General features: G+C 41.5%; 1 non-coding gene across 1 annotated transcript; it reads right to left on the reverse strand.

Annotated features, from left to right (window-relative positions):
- Positions 1–16,721: 16,721 nt before the first annotated feature.
- Positions 16,722–16,828, reverse strand: LOC122070035. Its single transcript, XR_006137643.1, has one exon. It is a non-coding gene; the product is annotated as a small nucleolar RNA R71 (small nucleolar RNA).
- Between the last annotated feature and the right edge of the window lie 886 nt (positions 16,829–17,714).

The following is a 17,714-nucleotide window of genomic DNA, read 5'->3' on the forward strand; positions in this document are numbered from 1 at the left end:
TGAGTTGGAAGTGATTTGGAGGGTTTGAAGTCATTCTTGAGCAAAGAAGGTAAGATGGTTCCCCTCACTCGAATCTAACTTAGATCTAAGCTAGAACCATCCTATAGGACTATAAAGGTGTGAAGAATGGGTTGAGAAAAGCCCTATTTGGGTCCCCAAGGAATCGAGAAAGTTGAGAAGAAGCTGGGGTTTTTCTGCCAAAATCGGCGGGTACAACCGGCGGGTCCCTACCCACCTGAGAGCACCCACCTGAGAGGGTAGGGGGGTCCCTGGCCAAACCGGCGGGTAGGACCGGTGGGTAGACAGCCCACCTGTCCGACCCACCTGAGTGGCCAGAATGTGATTCTTAGGTCCGATCGAGCCCAAATCGGATGTGTGACCTTCTTTCGACGTTCTAAACACGATTTTAACATCGGATTTCATTAATTTTGATTCTAAAATGGTGAAGTACTAACCCCTCTCAATTATGTTAGGTTCACAAAATCCTACCCGATTCGCTCCGGATCTCACCTGTACCGAGCGGGACTCCTTGTACGCTACAAGTAAGTGGAGAGAGGACGTTTGGCCTTGTTTCAAGGCATTTGTTTGGCATTCATATAACTATATCTAATCTAGACACGTCATCATGAATATGCTATATAGATTAGTCATTCCACACGTTGATGTGCATATGTGCCATGTTTACTTTCAAATGCAAGTTGAATAAGATTGTTATATGTTGAATGTGGACATCATGGTGCATAATGCATTGATAGACTAGATACCGTGGTCGGCTTGAAAACGAATGCATTGGTGGCCCGTGGTATGGGACACGGTGGCACTATGCAGTCGTACTACATATAGGAGCATGCGGTATTAGGATTCTCACCATCCCCGTGCTACGACCCTTTCGAACAGGGGTTAAGGTGTTGGGTTGCCATTTGGGGGGAAGCAGGGGTCGCGGTTATCGGACACTGTGGCGGTTAGGCATTACGCCCGGTGAGTCATGTAGGACAGCCGGCAACCCCGGTGGTATATTCAAGAGGGCCAATCGTACTGCTTTTAAATTGCTGGAGTTAGCACTGTCATTTAATTTATTTACATTTCTGTTGAGAGCCGGTGGACGGCGTTGTCTTTATTTTTCCGAGTACTCACGGTGGGCCTTCTCCAACAGCGCTATGGGCGTATCGCGGGAGGGAGTTCGCGGCTCGTACCCGGAGTATACGCGCACTGTGGTTGTAGTAGCACTAAAACCAAAGACTTAGTAATGTTGATTAGGTGTATGTGATTTAAAATGAATTGCATGACATGTAGTGCATATGATGTGTTGTGATGTGTGGACTGTTGCGTGTGGTCCACCTCTCTACTTACTGAGCTAGTGAGCTCATCCCACGTGTACACCCCTTTTTAGATGTTTTTGCAGGTCATGCATCTGAGGAGCATGGGGTGGGTCCCACAGTCGAGTTTCCTGAAGAGGACTGGTGGACCCTTGAGGAGTTTGAGCACGGCGTGGACTGCGCACGTGAGAGCTGTGCTGCAGGACAGCAGTTCTGAGGCCGAGCTGAGCTCAACCTTGGAGGCCATGCCGAGCTCCACTACCGAGGCCGAGCTGAGCTCTTCTATGTGACACCGAGCTGGGCACAACCCTTGATGCCGAGCTGAGCTCCAGCCTTGGTACCGAGCCGAGCTGTGTACTCTGATGATTTTGATGAATTCTTGTATTTACTTGATATTTGAACTTCATTCTTTTTGTGTATATATCATGCCTTCGGGCCCAAATGTATATAATTATTGTATCACCAATTGGGTATCAAGTATATGGGAATTATTTACAGGTAAAACTTAGTCTTCCGCTGATCTGATGAATTGACGTTAGTGTGTGTATGCTGTGGTGGAATACAGTATCTGATGATCCTGGAAGGTTTGGGTTAACCGGTGTTAACTCGGTCACCGCTCCGGTTCAGTGTGAACGGGGTGTGACAGAACTTGCCTTAGAGAGACATTATTTGCAAAACACATAATGTGTAAAAAGGATCTCCATTCATCTCTGTGCTGAATTCGGATGGTAAAAAGATCATAAGGTCTGATGTTTAACACATGAAAATCAGGATTGTAATGGATGTAATGGCAGGGTTGTTGATCCTCAAAGGTTTGGTGAATGAGAGGAGGTCAATGGAAAAGGATTATAATGTGGTGTCGGTTTAGGTGTTCTTCTGTGGTCTTTGGGAGATGGGAAGAGAAGAGAACAAACCAGTGGTTTATGGGAGCAAAAAACTGTATGAAGGTAAGGATTATGAGATTGGGTCGTGGAACACCTAGGTTGAGAAACATCCAACGGGAGGTAAACCAATGGATTGTGGTAAGGGAGAGGCTTAGAGCAATGGTGTTGGCTGAACAGAGGTGCCAAAAGATACATTTGTAAATAAGAAGAAGATCCTGAAGTTCTTGTAGAGTAGTAAAGGTGTACAGGGTAAGAAAAGGATAGTCTGGGTGAAAAGAACTTCCAGGTAAAGATAATCCTTCTCGTTGAAGAGCGATTTCGAGGAGTTGTATTGATGTGGTTTTACTGTAAGAAATAACAACAAAGGGTATGGCCAAATGGTGGAGGTTGAGAGGAAGAGGTGGCTCCTGGGGTTATAAGGAAGAGTAGAGGTATGACTAAAAAGGTTAAGGTAGGCCGGGAGAGGAAATCTGCCAAAACATTATCTTTTCCTTTGATGTGTTTTACTTCAAATGACTATTGAAAGAACCACTAAGCCCAACGAAGGAGTTGTGCATGGGGGAGAACTTTTTGTCGGAATTCAAGCATTCGGGGGAAGCTTGACATGTGTAGTTCAACAAGGAACTTATGACCAATGAGATGAAATTGGAAATTTTCAATTCCTCGTCTGGCTGCTAGTATCTCTTTGAAGGTTGAGTGATAGTGAGCTTCTGAGGGTTTGAAAGATCCACTTTTGTAGCCATAAACAGTTCTCAGTTTTGTTGTCTTGTTTTCTTCAAAGAGAACAACACCCCAGTGAGTATCACTTGCATCTATTTGCAAAATTCTTTTACCGTTAGATGGAATTTGGAGTGTAGGAAGATTTTTTGAAAGCCTCTTTAATTCTTGGATAGCAGTAGTATAAGCTAAAGACTATGGAGGAGCTTTCTTTCTCAAAAGTTGGTGAAGCAGGGAGGTATGCTTGATCTGTTGAGGAAGAAATTCTGTCATATAGTTCACAAATCCAAGAAATATCAGAACTTGATTCTTTGTTAGAGGACCATCAGAAAACTGTTAAAGAGATGTGGCAATATAAGGCTGAAGTTCATATCTTCCTTTGGAGATAGTTACTCCGAGAAAATCAATGGAAGATACACCAATGTGCATCTTTTTGGGAGAGAGCATAAGACCATATTCTTGAACAATTGTATGAAACTGCTGAAGAAGTTGAAGATGTTTTGCCTCATCTTTTGAGAAGAGAAGAATGTCATCAATGTAAATGAGGGCATAGTCTTGAATTGGAGCAAATATTTTCATCCTAGCTCTCTGGAAGATTGATGGAGCTATTTTCAAGCCGAAAGGCATTGCTGTCCATTGGATATGGTATCCAGGAACATAGAAAGTTGTTTTTGGTCTATCCTCTGGAACTATTCCAAGCTGCCAAAATCTTGCTTTGAGAACAAACTTGGAGAAGAAATTTGTATGAGCTAGTTGGAGAAGTAAAGCTGGACGAGTTGGGAATAGGAACTTATCATCAGCCAAGAAGAAATTTAAGGGCTAATAATTAATCACCATTCTCATTTTTTCCATGAATCTGTTCTGTCCGCTTGTTAACATAAAATGCTTGACATGCCCTTGGGGAGAGGGTTGATTCTAAAAGACCTTGAGACTGCAGTTGTTGGATTTCTTGAACTACCAATGAGGGATGTTCTGGATTCATACCGGGACGGTTGGCCTTTGTTGGAATAACATCTTCATTTTTCTTGAAGGTCAAAGTAATAAAGAAGTCAGAGTTCTGCCAAAGAGGATGTGAACACTTGGTAAGGAACTGTGTATGAGAATCTACACAAGATGTTGAGAGAATCTTTCCTTTAATATTCTCAAACGGAGATAAACCTGCAAGAAAAAGGTGAGAAATAGGGGACCAAGGAAGAAGTTGTTGTTTATAAACAAGACCGTGGGGAGTCCAACAAAGAGGGAGATGGATGAGGACATCAAAACCTATGATTAGGCCTTTTCCTAGGAAATAGGTTCCTAAAACTGTATGGGTTAATGATAAGGTAGGGAGAAGCCAGATTTTGATGGGTTGTCGAAACACAAGATTAATCTAAAAAGTTTCACCATTGGCTGCCAGGAATGGGAGAGGGGTTTCTAGGGTTTTCCAAAGATGTTCAAGAAGAACCTTTGGGCCATAATGGTAGTAGCCGCTCCTATGTCTAAAAATGCTATTACCTTAATAGGTTTGGCATATGATTCAGGGATTATTTGGACTGACACATGAGGAAGGGAGATGGCCTGGCAAGGTGGGGGAGATTTTCCGAAGTGGTTGTGAATGGGATTACTTGGTAGAGGGGATCAAATTCCTCAGACTCAGAGAGGGAAGACTCTGGGTCGGAGTTTGTTTCTGGGAAATCAATAGCAAAGAGGGAGAGATCTGTGGGTGAGTCATCAAGAGAGTACAAAGACTCTAGATCTGCATCAATAAGGTCTTCTTGGTGAAGGGAGGACAGCATATGAATAACCTTATTCCTTTTCTGAGAGGAGGCAATTTTTGGCAAAATGTCCTTTTCCACAGATATAGCAAGAAGAGGTTTTGTTTTTTCCTCTAAACTACTTTTTTTGAAGGAATCTCCATTTTTTATTGAACTTTGGAGATTTGAAATGGAAATGCTTCTTCTTTGTGTGCTTCCGATGTTGATGTTGAGAGAAGGGTAGAAATCTGCTATAATGAGAAGACTTCTTGGTGGAACAATCATAGGAGTTATTGTCACCTTTGCATTTGATCTTGAGATAAGAGGTATCACAGGCAGAAGAGACTTTGTTAGATCTATCTTGTAAATCTTTCCAGACCTTTTTGATGTTGTAAAGTTTGTCAAGGGTAGTAAGGGCATAACTCTAGAGAGAACCAATAGAACAAGAGGCTAAAGAAATGTTTTGGGTTCTCAGAAACTATTGAGTATCTGCAGCTAGAGGTTCTGGAAGAGAGTTTAGGAAGATCTGCTTAAGGTTTTTATCATCAAGACCGCCAATCTTGTGAAACCTATCTGTCATTCGGGAGAAATGCTTATCAAGATCTAATCTATTAAGTGAACAACACTTCATTTGGAGAAATTCATCACAGGCTTTTGAAAGATCATTTGCAACTGGGCCCAAGAACTCTTGATAGAGAGTGGTAATAAACTGGCTTTCTGTGAATTGGATAATTTGAAGTTGTCGACAAGTACCGAGGGCTAAATACCATTCTCTGAGTTTTCCTTTAAGCCTAGCAACAAATTTAGATAAGACAATCCCAGTGGTATCTCCTTCTTGGAGTAATTCTACATTTATCCAAGAATGAAAGTCTACAATTCTTGACGCCCATTTGGAGACAGGAATATCATCTAGGGTGAAGAATTGTTAGGGGTCTTGATTTTGATATGGGGTAAAGGGAGGAGCCGGGGTAGGACGCCTGGGTTGGGTATCAAGAGGATTATGAATTTCAGGGTCATCATCCATCTCTGAAACATGAGGAGGAGGTGGAGTAGGACCTTCACTCATAAAAGAAGGGGATTTGATAGGGTTAGGTTTGTAAGAAACTCAGATAAAACATTTTCTAGGGTGTGATGATGGTATGGATGGCCTGGGTAGTTTGTGTAGAAGCTGCACCAGTACCAGAAGGAGCAGGTGGTTGAGGTGGATTAGGTGAGTTTATCTGGATCGGAGGTGGAGGAGCTAGGTAGGAAACTGTCATGGGATATGGGTTGAAAGGAGGTGGTGTGTTTCGGAGGGCATCTGGATCTTCTTCATAATCATCACTGAGATCCATTAAAGCAGTAGTAGATGTCCAAGCTGGAGGAATTCTACCATGAGTACGTCCTCTAGTAGCTCTGGTTCTTTTTTATAAAGAACGTTGTTGTCGTTGAAGTTCTTTAAGTTCTTCAATTGGAAATGTTCTTGGGGTTGAGACAACTAGAGGAGTCGGAGGAGCATACATAGCGAAAGGATCTTGTGCAATGAAGCTTGGCACTGTAACAGGAAGGGGCTGTTGTTGACTTATTGCAGAAGAAGGACGATGTGTCCTTTGAAGACTATGGAGTTGAGCTTCAAGATGCCTGAGATGTTTTTCTTTTTGTCCTATAAGGGCAAAGGTAGTAGTGGTATCTGCCACACTTGAAGCAATTCCAGCTAGTTCTGCATGAACCTGATCAATTTCTCACTGTAAAGACAGGAGAACGTGATCATGTTGAGTTAGTGTGCCTTGAGTTTGTTGTGTTTGAGCAAGGATGCACTCAAGGTATTGATTTTGGATGACAGCATTTTTTGCTTGCCAATTCAAAGCTGCTTCTGCTTGGAAAATCTCTACATGTTGTCCAGTGGGATGAATTGAAGGCTTAATTTTCCAAACTTTCCGAACACCATAAGTATCGGGGTCGGAGTCACCAAGACCAGGGAATTGTCTGAGAGGAGAAGAGGATGAAGATCCTGGGGTATACATACAGCATGGAGGAAGAATAGGATATGGAAGATTTCGCTTTAGGGGAGGTTTGCAAGTAGGAGGAGAAGGTTGAGGAGTGACCTTATCAGACCATACTTGACGAAGAAAGGATATTTAGATTCATCACTAAAAGGGCTAGCAGTGGAATCTACTGACTCGTAGTGGGCTTGTAAAGTCTGTTGAGAAGACTTACGTCTTGAAGAACGATACTTAGTGGAATAAGTATCTTCATCATCTGAGTCTTGGAGACAAGATTCACAGTCACATAAATCAAAATACTTATGACTTGTAACTAGATCTTGAAAATAATAAATATGGCTACCCTGAGAATCAAAAGATTTGATGGGGATCTTTTCATGTATCATTCTGAAAGAGGTTGGAAAAGTAGGAGAAAGAGTTTGAGGTTTAGGAGGAGGAAACCTAATTTCTACTTCTCCATTAGAATGCCTGATATATTCTTGATCTATGGATTGGACAGGTTCAAGAGTGGTTTTTTGAAAGGAACCAGAGATATGTTGTTCATAAACTATTACCCAAGAAGAGGGAAGAAGACGAAGAAGTTCATCTCTAGGAATTTGTCTAGGAATATAGGTACAATAGGGGACATGGTTAGAGTCCATGGTTTTGAACAAAGCATCCTCTGCATGGCCTGTAAGAAGATTAAAAGCATGATTTTGTAGTCAATAGGCCATTTGGTAATGTAAGGTAGCGGCTTGAGCAATAGCTACCTGAGGAACTCCAGTGATCTGAATCTGGAATTTAAGAGCAGTGGGGAGAAGGGGATCTGAAAGAGGAATGTTGAAATTGGGGTATAATGTTAAAAACACCATTCATGCATTCAGAGTGGTTTGAACAGTGGCGATTACAGCATGTTGATACTGTAGAAACCGACTGTCAAGAAGGGCTACTCGAGAAACCACGAGGAGACCTTTTCGTCCATGGAAAGAAAGTGCAAATTTAATTAGGCCAAAGTGAGATGAGTATATCCTTGCTGTATCCATTGAGGGATTAGATCAAGGGGTATCTCAAGAGAGAATAATTGTTCCTTTTCTGTAGTCGGGACCTGAAACTGATCAAAACGAGAAGCCTGAACCAGTTCCTTTAAAGGTGGAGTCTTCTTAGGTTTAAGAAGAGATGTCCATCGAGAAGGACTAGGATTTTTTGGGAAAACAGTGTAAGGGTTTAGAAGAGGAGAAGGAATGAAAGGAATAACTTGGTCATCAGGAACATAGGATAGTTCATAGAGGTAATCTAGGGAAGAAGATGAAGATCGGGATGAAGATGATTGCCGAGGGGAAGAGAAAAGAGAAGAGGAAGGTGAAGCCATAAGATTTTAGAAAAGAAAATTGGCATACTCCAGATCTGAACCATCACCACTCATCAGAGAAACTGATCTTGGTAAAGACACAGCTAGTCGAGGCCGATCAAGAACCCCCCTGATCATAGTACCAAATATCAGAGCAATCCGAGCCAAAAAGGGCACGAAACGACATCCTTAGCCTGAAAGCCCACCACGCTCAAGGGTCTTTTTCTGACAAAAGGAACTATAAGCAGGGTTTACTTGCAAAAGGGCGTGGCCTAGACTGTATCTTTAGCTAAAACAGGTTCAACTCAAAGAAGAGTGATGGCCAGAGGAGGAGATTAGCCGAAAAAGGAGGAGAGGAGTGAAGGCTCTGATACCATTTCTTACTCACAATGTTGGGGCAAACCAAACTTGTGTTTTATTCACTGAACTTTAAGGCTATTTATAGGCATAATACAAAGCTAGAACTTTGACACCACTTTGACACGTGTCCTGGGCACGTGACTACCTTTTACAAATAACAAGAAGATAAGAACAACGCACCGACACATACAGAACAACACACCGACACATTCTACAACTTTCATAAATATCAAAAAGATTAACACACCGACAATTGCACACACAGTACAGTGTAACACAACCACACTGGCTGTGCACATACATACATTTATAGTCAGACTTCCTAGTCCTCTCGATCTAATGTTGTATCTCAGTCTACGGGATCGAGCCTGAGGTGCTTTTATTGTGATCAGTCAGGCCATATGGCGAGGATATGCCCCCATCGGAGGCTAGGTGATGCACCATACACTATGCCACCTAGGCCCTAGCAGACATATGCAGCCCCTAGACCAGCACAACCCCCATAGGGCTAGAGACCACAAGGCAGAGTGTTTGCTATGACCATAGAGGATGTTGAGGCTGCACCTGGTGTAGTGACAGGTACATTATTGATATCATTATTACCTGCACATGTGTTATTTGACGAAGGAACCTCATATTCTTTGGTGTCACTAGAATTTGCGAAGAAGATGAGAATTCCACCCAAGGGATTGACTTAATGTTTGGCTATGAGCACGCCTACAAGAAGTGTAGTAGGTCTAAACTGTGTGTATGAGCCTTATCTGGTGACCATAGGTGAACATGAATTGAATGGCCACTTGATTGAATTGGAAATGACTGATTTCGACATGATTTTAGGAATGGACTGGTTGTCCGCATACAGAGCCATTGTGCTATGTGTAGAGAAGACTATTATTTTTAGACCTCATGATGATGATGAGTTTGTATTCCGAAGGGATTAAGCCCAAGAAACCCAAGACAGTTATTATATCCGCACTCCAGATGAAGAAGCTACTGGATAAGGGATGTCAAGGCTACTTAGCATCTATGATGGATACTAAGATAGAGATTAGGCCATTGACAGAGCTAGATGTGATGAGGAAATTTTTTGATGTATTCCCGGATGACTTGACAAGTTTGCCCCCGGACTGAGAGACAGAGTTTGCTATGGACCTACTCCCTGGCTCAGCACCAGTGTCAAAGGCCCCTTACCCCATGGCCCCCACAGAGTTGAAGGAATTGCAGGTGCAACTTTAGGACCTTCTAAAGAAGGGATTCATTAGACCTAGTGTGTCTTTATGGGGGAGCACCAATATTGTTCATCAAGAAGAAAGACAGAAGTGTGAGATTGTGTATTGATTATCAGGAACTTAATAAGCTAACCATCAAGAACCGGTATCCTTTGCCAAGGATAGATGATCTATTTGATCGGTTGTAGGGTGCCAAGGTATTCTCCAAGATCGGGCTACCTCTAACACAGGATCAAGGATAATGATGTCAGTAAGATAGCTTTTAGATCAAGGTATGGACATTATGAGTTCTTGGTGATGTCATTTGGGTTGACTAATGCACCGGTTGCATTTATGGACTTGATGAACTGGGTATTTCAGGATGTCTTGGATAAGTTTATGATTGTGTTCATTGAAGACATTTTGATCTACTCTAAGAGTATGGTGGAACATGCTGTTCATCTGAGATTAGTGCTGCAACAGTTGAGGGAGAAGCAACTCTATGCCAAGTTCAGCAAGTACGAGTTTTGGTTATCACAGGTGGCATTCCTAGGCCACATTGTTTCAGATAAGGGCATAGAGGTTGACCTAGGCAAGGTGAAGGTAGTTCTAAAGTGGGAGACTCCCAAGAATGTAGCAGACATACGTAGTTTTCTGGGATTGGCTGGATACTACAGGAGGTTTATTGAGAACTTCTCCCACATTGCTACCCCGATGACCCGTCTCACACGAAAGGGTGTGAAATTTGAGTGGTCAGATGCTTGTGAAAAGAGCTTCAAAGAACTGAGGCAAAGGTTGGTGTCAGCTTCAATTTTGACTATTTCGACCGATACAGGTGGTATGGCTATGTATAGTGATGCCTCCAAGCTGGGATTGGGTTGTGTATTGATGCAACACGGGAAAATCATTGTTTATGCATCCTGTCAGTTGAAGGATTATGAGAAGAACTACCCTATCCATGATTTGGAGTTGGCACCTGTGATTTTTGCACTGAAAATCTGGAGACACTACCTGTATGGTGAGAAGAGTGAGATCTTCAGTGACCATAAGAGCCTCAAGTACTTCTTCACCCAAAAGGAGCTCAACATGAGACAGAGGTGTTGGTTAGAGCTGATGAAGGATTATGATTGTACTATCCACTATCACACCGGAAAGGCCAATGTGGTAGCTGATGCACTTAGTCAAAAATCTCAGTTATTGACTCTTGCATCACTGACCACCAATGAGCATCTCATAGAGGAGGCCAGGAAACTATTGGCATTGGTGGTACAACCTAGTCTGGTGGATAGAATCACTGCAGCTCAGGTTACTAATGCAGAGTTACAGAAGCTGATAACAGAGTGTTAGGAAGGAACCCCAAAGGACTCGAATTTCTCTGTAACTAAAAGTGGGATTCTCAAGTTTAAAGGGAGGTTGTGTGTGCCCAATGATGTTGATTTGAGAGACACAATTTTGAGAGAGGCACATAGCTCTCCATACTTCATTCACCCCGGTAGTACTAAAATGTATAAGGATCTCAAAGGCTCCTACTGGTGGAAACAAATGAAGAAATGATGTGGCCAAGCATGTGTCTAGATTCCTCCTATGCTAGCAAGTCAAGGCTGAAAGACAAAGGCCCTATGGTTTTGTACAGTCCCTCCCTATTCCGGAGTGAAAATGGGAGAATATCACCATGGACTTTGTCACAGGCCTACTCCGCACACAGAAGGGTATGAATGCCATTTGGGTAGTTGTGGACCGCTTGACCAAGGTAGCTCACATTATCCTATATCACAATGCATACTGCATTGTATAGGACAGAAATAATTTTTAGACCGGAATTAACAGGCCAATAACCAACATAGCATTATATTTTAATGAGTTGGACAACATCATGACTCTTCAACTCCTACATGCTACAAAGTATTCTTACTTTGTCCTGAAACATTCTACTTTTAAAAGCACATTCTTATAAAAAGACATCAGCTTCTTGGCTTCCAAGATTTTTCTCCATGGAACTGAACCAACTACCAGCTGATTAAGACAATGATAAAAAGGTGCAAAACTCCTTCCATGAGGGTACAATATGCTGCCAGGACCACTCGACCAAATTGGAAGATAATGTCGACCCAAATCGATATGTATCAGCCAATACAGTTGATCTATAGCGATTCCTAAATTAGCATCAATTTAGGTAGAATATTCTCACACAAACACTTGGATCACATAACCATTAGCACGAGATATGAAAAGTTAGAACAAAAAAATATAATGAAGAAAGGTGTGGCAGACTCTTCAAAATGAGGGAAGCATAAAAAAAAGAGGAGTCAACAACAATTATCAGACCACCATCTGAATGTCCCCATTTGAGGCACAGTATGGCAGAAAGTGTCAGACTCCACTCTATTGGGATGATGTTGGTGAACGACGTATTTTGGGTCCAGACTTGATACAGGCTACTAGTGAGAAGGTGAATGTGATCAAAGAGAGGATCAAGACAGCTCAATCCAGGCAAAAGAGATATGCAGATGTTAGAAGGAAACATCTGGAGTTTGGTGTTGGAGTCAAGGTGTTTTTGTAGATCTCCCCACTTAAAGGAGTGATGCAGTTCGGCAAGAAGGGAAAGCTTAGTTCGAGGTTCATAGGACCATATGACATGCTGGAGGGGATCAGACTGATAGCTTACCAGATAGCTTTACCACTAGAGTTGGAGGGTACACATGATGTCTTCCATGTATCCATGTTGAGAAAGTACATCCCCGATCCCACTCACGTCTTTACATACATAACCTATGAGTTGGATGAGGATTTTTCCTACGTGGAGTTTTTAGAGAAGATTATTGATCGAAAGGAGCATGTTCTCCGCAACCGCACTGTTTCCTTCGTCAAAGTGAAATGGATGAACCACCCTGAATAGGAAGCATCTTGGGAGCGAAAAGATGAGATGATGAAGCAGTATCCTAAATTGTTTGAATTACGTTGTATATTCAATTTTGAGGACAAAATTCTTGTAAGGTGGGGGCAATGTTACACCCATGCCCTAACTCGGTCTAATTTGAACTGTTGTGATAGATCTTGGATCGGAGATCAAAAACATAGTCAGGTTTTGGCTCACAGCTACCCATTACCGAAGGGGGAGGATGACCCCACATGTTCGTGCATCATGTGCCAGTCTAACTGAGGGGATTCATACCTATCGATCCTAGATGGTAAGTGACCCGACTCCTCACATTTGAATCCCGACACATAATGGTGTTGCCAAAAGGCCTTGAGCATGGCCAAGGGCAACCACCCTTGTAAGACTAGCTATTGGATAGCAAGCAGTTAAGACAACAAGCTATCTTGACGACCGAAAATAAGCCACCGGATCCATTAGACCTAAATCTGATGGGCTATTTCCGATGAGCCTAACAGGCTACTATCATGGTGTCGATGCCCATGGGTCCTGCCACTTGTGTCATAAATAGTCTCAGATGATCCCAAATCATCCCCCATATTTTTCTCATGATGTGAATGCATTTTGGACCTAAGTGGTTAGGTCTTTGGGATCCGAAAGTCATAATAACCCGATCGATCCGAATAGGGTCCTACCAAATAGATCCTAAGGTCCAAAGTTAACACTTAAGTAAGAAATGAGGAATCATTACTCAGTTCTCTTATACCCAACATAAGAGAGGAGAGGAAGGAAGAAAAGTGGAGGAAGAAGAAGAAGAAGAAGAAGAAGGGGGAAAGGGCTTACCTTGGTGTCAGCTGCTGCTTAGTTGCCGGAATTGTTGCCGAAGGTAGGTACACTCTCTTCCACCACTCTCTCTCTTAATTTTGACCTAGACAAAGCTAGTTTTAGATGGAATCTCAGGGTATAAACCATGTTCGGGTTAGGAAATGCATATTTCCTGGTGTTGTTGCCAAGCTCGAACCAAGCCCGATGAGCTCTGACAACAAGTAGTGCCAAATGACCAACTAGGGTTTTGATCATTCAATTGATGTATCTCCCAAATGGCTCAGTGGAATTGGGATTTTATTGGCTTAGAATGATGCTAGGAGCATCCCCTACAAACTCGACGAAACAAATCTTGGCGATCGGGCCCGAGCCAGAAAGCCCCAAAATGAGTGAACTGTTCTAAACCACCACCTGAAACAACCCACCAGATCCACTGAGCCTACTTTTGATGGCATATTTCCGGTGGACCTCAAAGGCTTATGAGCTCTCTGTCTCCACCTCCAGAAGCAGGACTGATATTTTCGATGGGAAAAGACCTTGTTTCCGGTGACATTACTGTCCTTGGGAAACTTGGACTGTATCTTTTGGGGGTGACCCAAGTGGGCCTCTCCTGATATTTTTGACACGTATTGATGTACGATTGCCCTTGTGTCTAGGACAATGACCTGCACGAGCCCCGAGACCAAAACTAAGTGGATTGATCGATGGCCTTATCTAAACCCTAAAACAAGCAGAGATCAATAAGGTGAGGGATAGACTATGTTTATTTTTTTGAATGTCCATTATTATTAAATTTCTCACATGCTTATAATTTCATACTCTGATTCTGCTACTTATGTTGGTTTGTGATGTGAGATTGTGAAAATGTTAAGGTACTGCTATCAGAGATCCTGGTAGGTTCGTAAGACAGATAGTGTCCTACTCACACCGTCGGTATTCCTAATAGTAAGTTGGGTGTACTGAAAGTGGGGTGTAACAATTATGATGCGAACGTAATTTATATAACAATTATAAAATTTCTCTTAATGCATGTTTTACGGATATGGATATGACCGTGGTTTTGAGGATGTATAGTATGATAGTTGTGTGGTGTTGGGTGTAATATTGATTGTCTGTAGTATGGTGTGGCCGAAGTTCTGTCCGGTACTTTGGGCTAAGAGGTCAGTCTTACAGCTAAGGCCACAGTTGCATGTATGGATGCATCTAGATGTATATGGATAGGCTCACATCCTAGTGCTATAACCCCTTGCCAACAAGGGGTCAGGTATTAGCTAATCCCACTCGGTGGTAAGTCATGTAGGATTGCTACGCCCAGATACGATGTACTATATCCTGAGAGGGCACATCATGGTATAATGATGAGCACATTTATGTATGAAATCTAGGGTAGTAAAACATACATTTACATATTTAGAATGGAGATACCTCGGGTTTTACTCTCTTTTTGTAGGTTCTATATTTTCAAGGCCTTAAGGACTATCGGGTACTATATCTCTAATTTTACAATTTAAGAGGTCCTATTTCTTTTCATGGCTGTGAAGAGGATGAAATTTTGAGTAAGATGGACATGTTCAATTAAAAGTATACATTCATTTGGTCAACCGTACAAGTGATTATTGTTTTTGGGCCAGAAAAAGAATAATGGATTAGAACTTAATCGAGAAATAGAACCAGCCCATCTACAGTTGTCCCAGGGGTACAAGGAATATTTCAAATACCAACAAAGATCGATGGACCACACCCTTAAGTGATTGAAGATTCATTTTTGGTAACACCAACTACCTAGCGTACTTGGTGAGTTGTGGTGTGCAAAAATCCCTACGTCATCAGTAGGTCTCACGTTTGAACCTCTTGGCTGCCATTTTTGGAGGTTTTTTTTAGAAGATTTTCTCTCTCCTACTCACCACTTCAAGGAGGTTGTCCAAGAGGGTTGTGCACAAGTTTGAAGAAGAGAGAGAGCAAATAAAGAGTAAAAATAGGAAAAAAAAAAGGAAAAAAGAAAAAAAAAGAAAAAGACAAGGGCATGGATGGAACTTCCCAATAAAACAAAATATTATCCAACCGATCTAATCAGAAGAAAATTATCCAAGAGGAGGGCTTTGCGCAATATTGAAGAAGAGAGAGAAAAAATAGAAAAAAAAAGAAAGAAAAATTGTGGGAACCTTTTACTTTCTATTTTTTTCTCATTTTCTCTTCTGTCTCCTCCCTCCACCTCACCACAAAATCGTCCAAGGGGATCCACCCTTGGACGTCCTCCTCTCTCCCATATTCCTTATAAAAGGGAGTCCACCAAACCCTAAAGGGGTGTCCCTCGTTTGCTCTCTTTTTCTCTAATTTTTAGTTGTGCTCTCCTTCTAGTTCTAGTTCTAGTTCTTCTTAGTTTTTCTTACTTTAAATACTTTTGTAATGGAGTTTTAATTAATGAATGCAAGTTTTCTTTCATGTTTATGGTTTATGGTCTATGGTATTATAATTTTTAATTCTCTAGTTCAAGGTTTAGATCTAGGTGACAAGATCCAAGCTTTGAAGCATCCCTGTTCAAGTTCAAGTTTCTCTTTCAGATTTATTTTCTTTAGTACTAGAAATTTCAAATTTGGTTTATTCCAAATCTAGTTTTTAGTACTGGTAGTATTTCAAATCTCAATCAAGTTTCAAGTTTAAGTAAGTAGGCTTTGACAGTAGTCTTCTCACCCCACTCTCATTCCCTCTTCTTACTACCTTTCATTCTTAAATTAGGTTTTAAATTTTCAGTTTTACATTATTGCTCTCCCTTTTTCCCAAGGTTCATGGCTAGATTATTTGTTGACTTTGCCCCTCTCTAGCTATAGAACCATCCTTTATTTTTATTATTTATATTGAATCTCTTCCCCTAAAGCCAAGTAGAAAAGCCCTTGTAAGAGTACTCTCTGGTCAAGTAGGGAAGCTTATATTATTTATGGTGTATCCTTCGGGCTTAGTAGAGATACCTACTTGTGTGCCTCTCTCTAGCCTTTTCCCATTTTATTTTATTTATTTACTTTTCTGCACTTTTATTTCAGTTATTTGCTTTTTTATTGCGTGGTTTGAGTATTTAAATTCCTAGATGACGAATAGTTAGGATTATATGTGAATGGTTAGGTTGTTCAATTTTTAATTTCAATTCCAAATTCTAATTTTCAATGTCCCTAGATGTGTTGGTTAGGATATTTTTAGATGCATATGTTTTAGGGCGGTAGTTAGAATTAGATCATAATCATTAATCTGTGTACTTTCGCATTACTAGAAGAAGCCTAAAATAAAGTGGTTGCACTCCTTGTGTTTGACCCGTTAGCCACACTGATCCGTATGCTTATAATTACTTTTAAATTTTAAAAAAGTTTTTGGCACCGTTGCCGGGGAACGAACTCGGGTCACCTACATGACAGGCGGGAATACTTACCACAAATTCTATAATCTCATGGGAACAATTCACAGTTGTCTTCCTTAAGAAGTTTTTCCCAACTCATAAGACCAATAAGCTTAGAAGTGATATCCTTCAGTTTAGGAAAAAGCCTAGTGAGTCATTTTCCAAACTTATGGAGAGATTCAAGGATCTACTCCAAGAATGCCCTCATCATGGCCTAGACTTATGCCATTTATGTCAAATAATTTATGAGAGTATTGATTACCCAACTAAACAAATATAGAGTCTATGTGCCCTAGGAGATTCACATCCTTTACAGAGAGGGGAATCAACCCAAGAAAGTGAAAGAATTATGGGAGGGAAAGGATATTTTATGGATGGATTAGTAGCCAAGGAAATCCACTTAGATAGCCTTATTAAAAGGATTGAGGCTATTGTTCCTAGAGAGCCATCATTAGTCAATATGGTTAAGATGTGCAATTGGCGCCAGTCCCCTGGACATGTTATGGAAGAATGCCCCAACACCTCTGGGGGCATTTCCAATGAAAGTGTTAATGTCTTATATCAGAATAATCCACATAGTAACACTTACAATCCAGGGTGGAGAAATCATCCAAATTTCTCCTGGAATTAGAGTAACCATGCAGGGCCTTCCAATTTTCATAATCAAAGTCAACATGGACCCCAAAGGCCTCCCTTTACATAATAACATTTTGCCCCAAATACTTTTCCTTGGCCAAATGTAGGACCTCAGGCTAGTCTTCCTAGGCCATCTCTCCTATCATCTTATCAACAACCCCCTGGCTTTACCAACACTGGAGAGGCAAGTAGGGTAAGTGATTTGGAAAAGAATATAACCATCCTCATGACAAGCCATCAAAATCTTATGAGAAAACTCACCCAAGTTGTCTCAATTTTGTGTGAAAGGAAGAAAGGAACTTTGCCCAATCGACTAGAGCCTAACCCTAGGAATCATTAGCAAGTTAGTTCACAAGCACCTCCTAATGCATCATTGAATGTAGTACAAGGTTAGACCCAATAAGGGCCCTCCAGTCAATGTAATATTGTTTATGGCCTTAGGAGTGGTAGATAGTACCAACAGAGT

The sequence above is a fragment of the Macadamia integrifolia genome, unplaced genomic scaffold (assembly GCF_013358625.1).
Source record: "Macadamia integrifolia cultivar HAES 741 unplaced genomic scaffold, SCU_Mint_v3 scaffold810, whole genome shotgun sequence".
In the NCBI taxonomy this organism is placed as follows: Eukaryota; Viridiplantae; Streptophyta; class Magnoliopsida; order Proteales; family Proteaceae; genus Macadamia; species Macadamia integrifolia.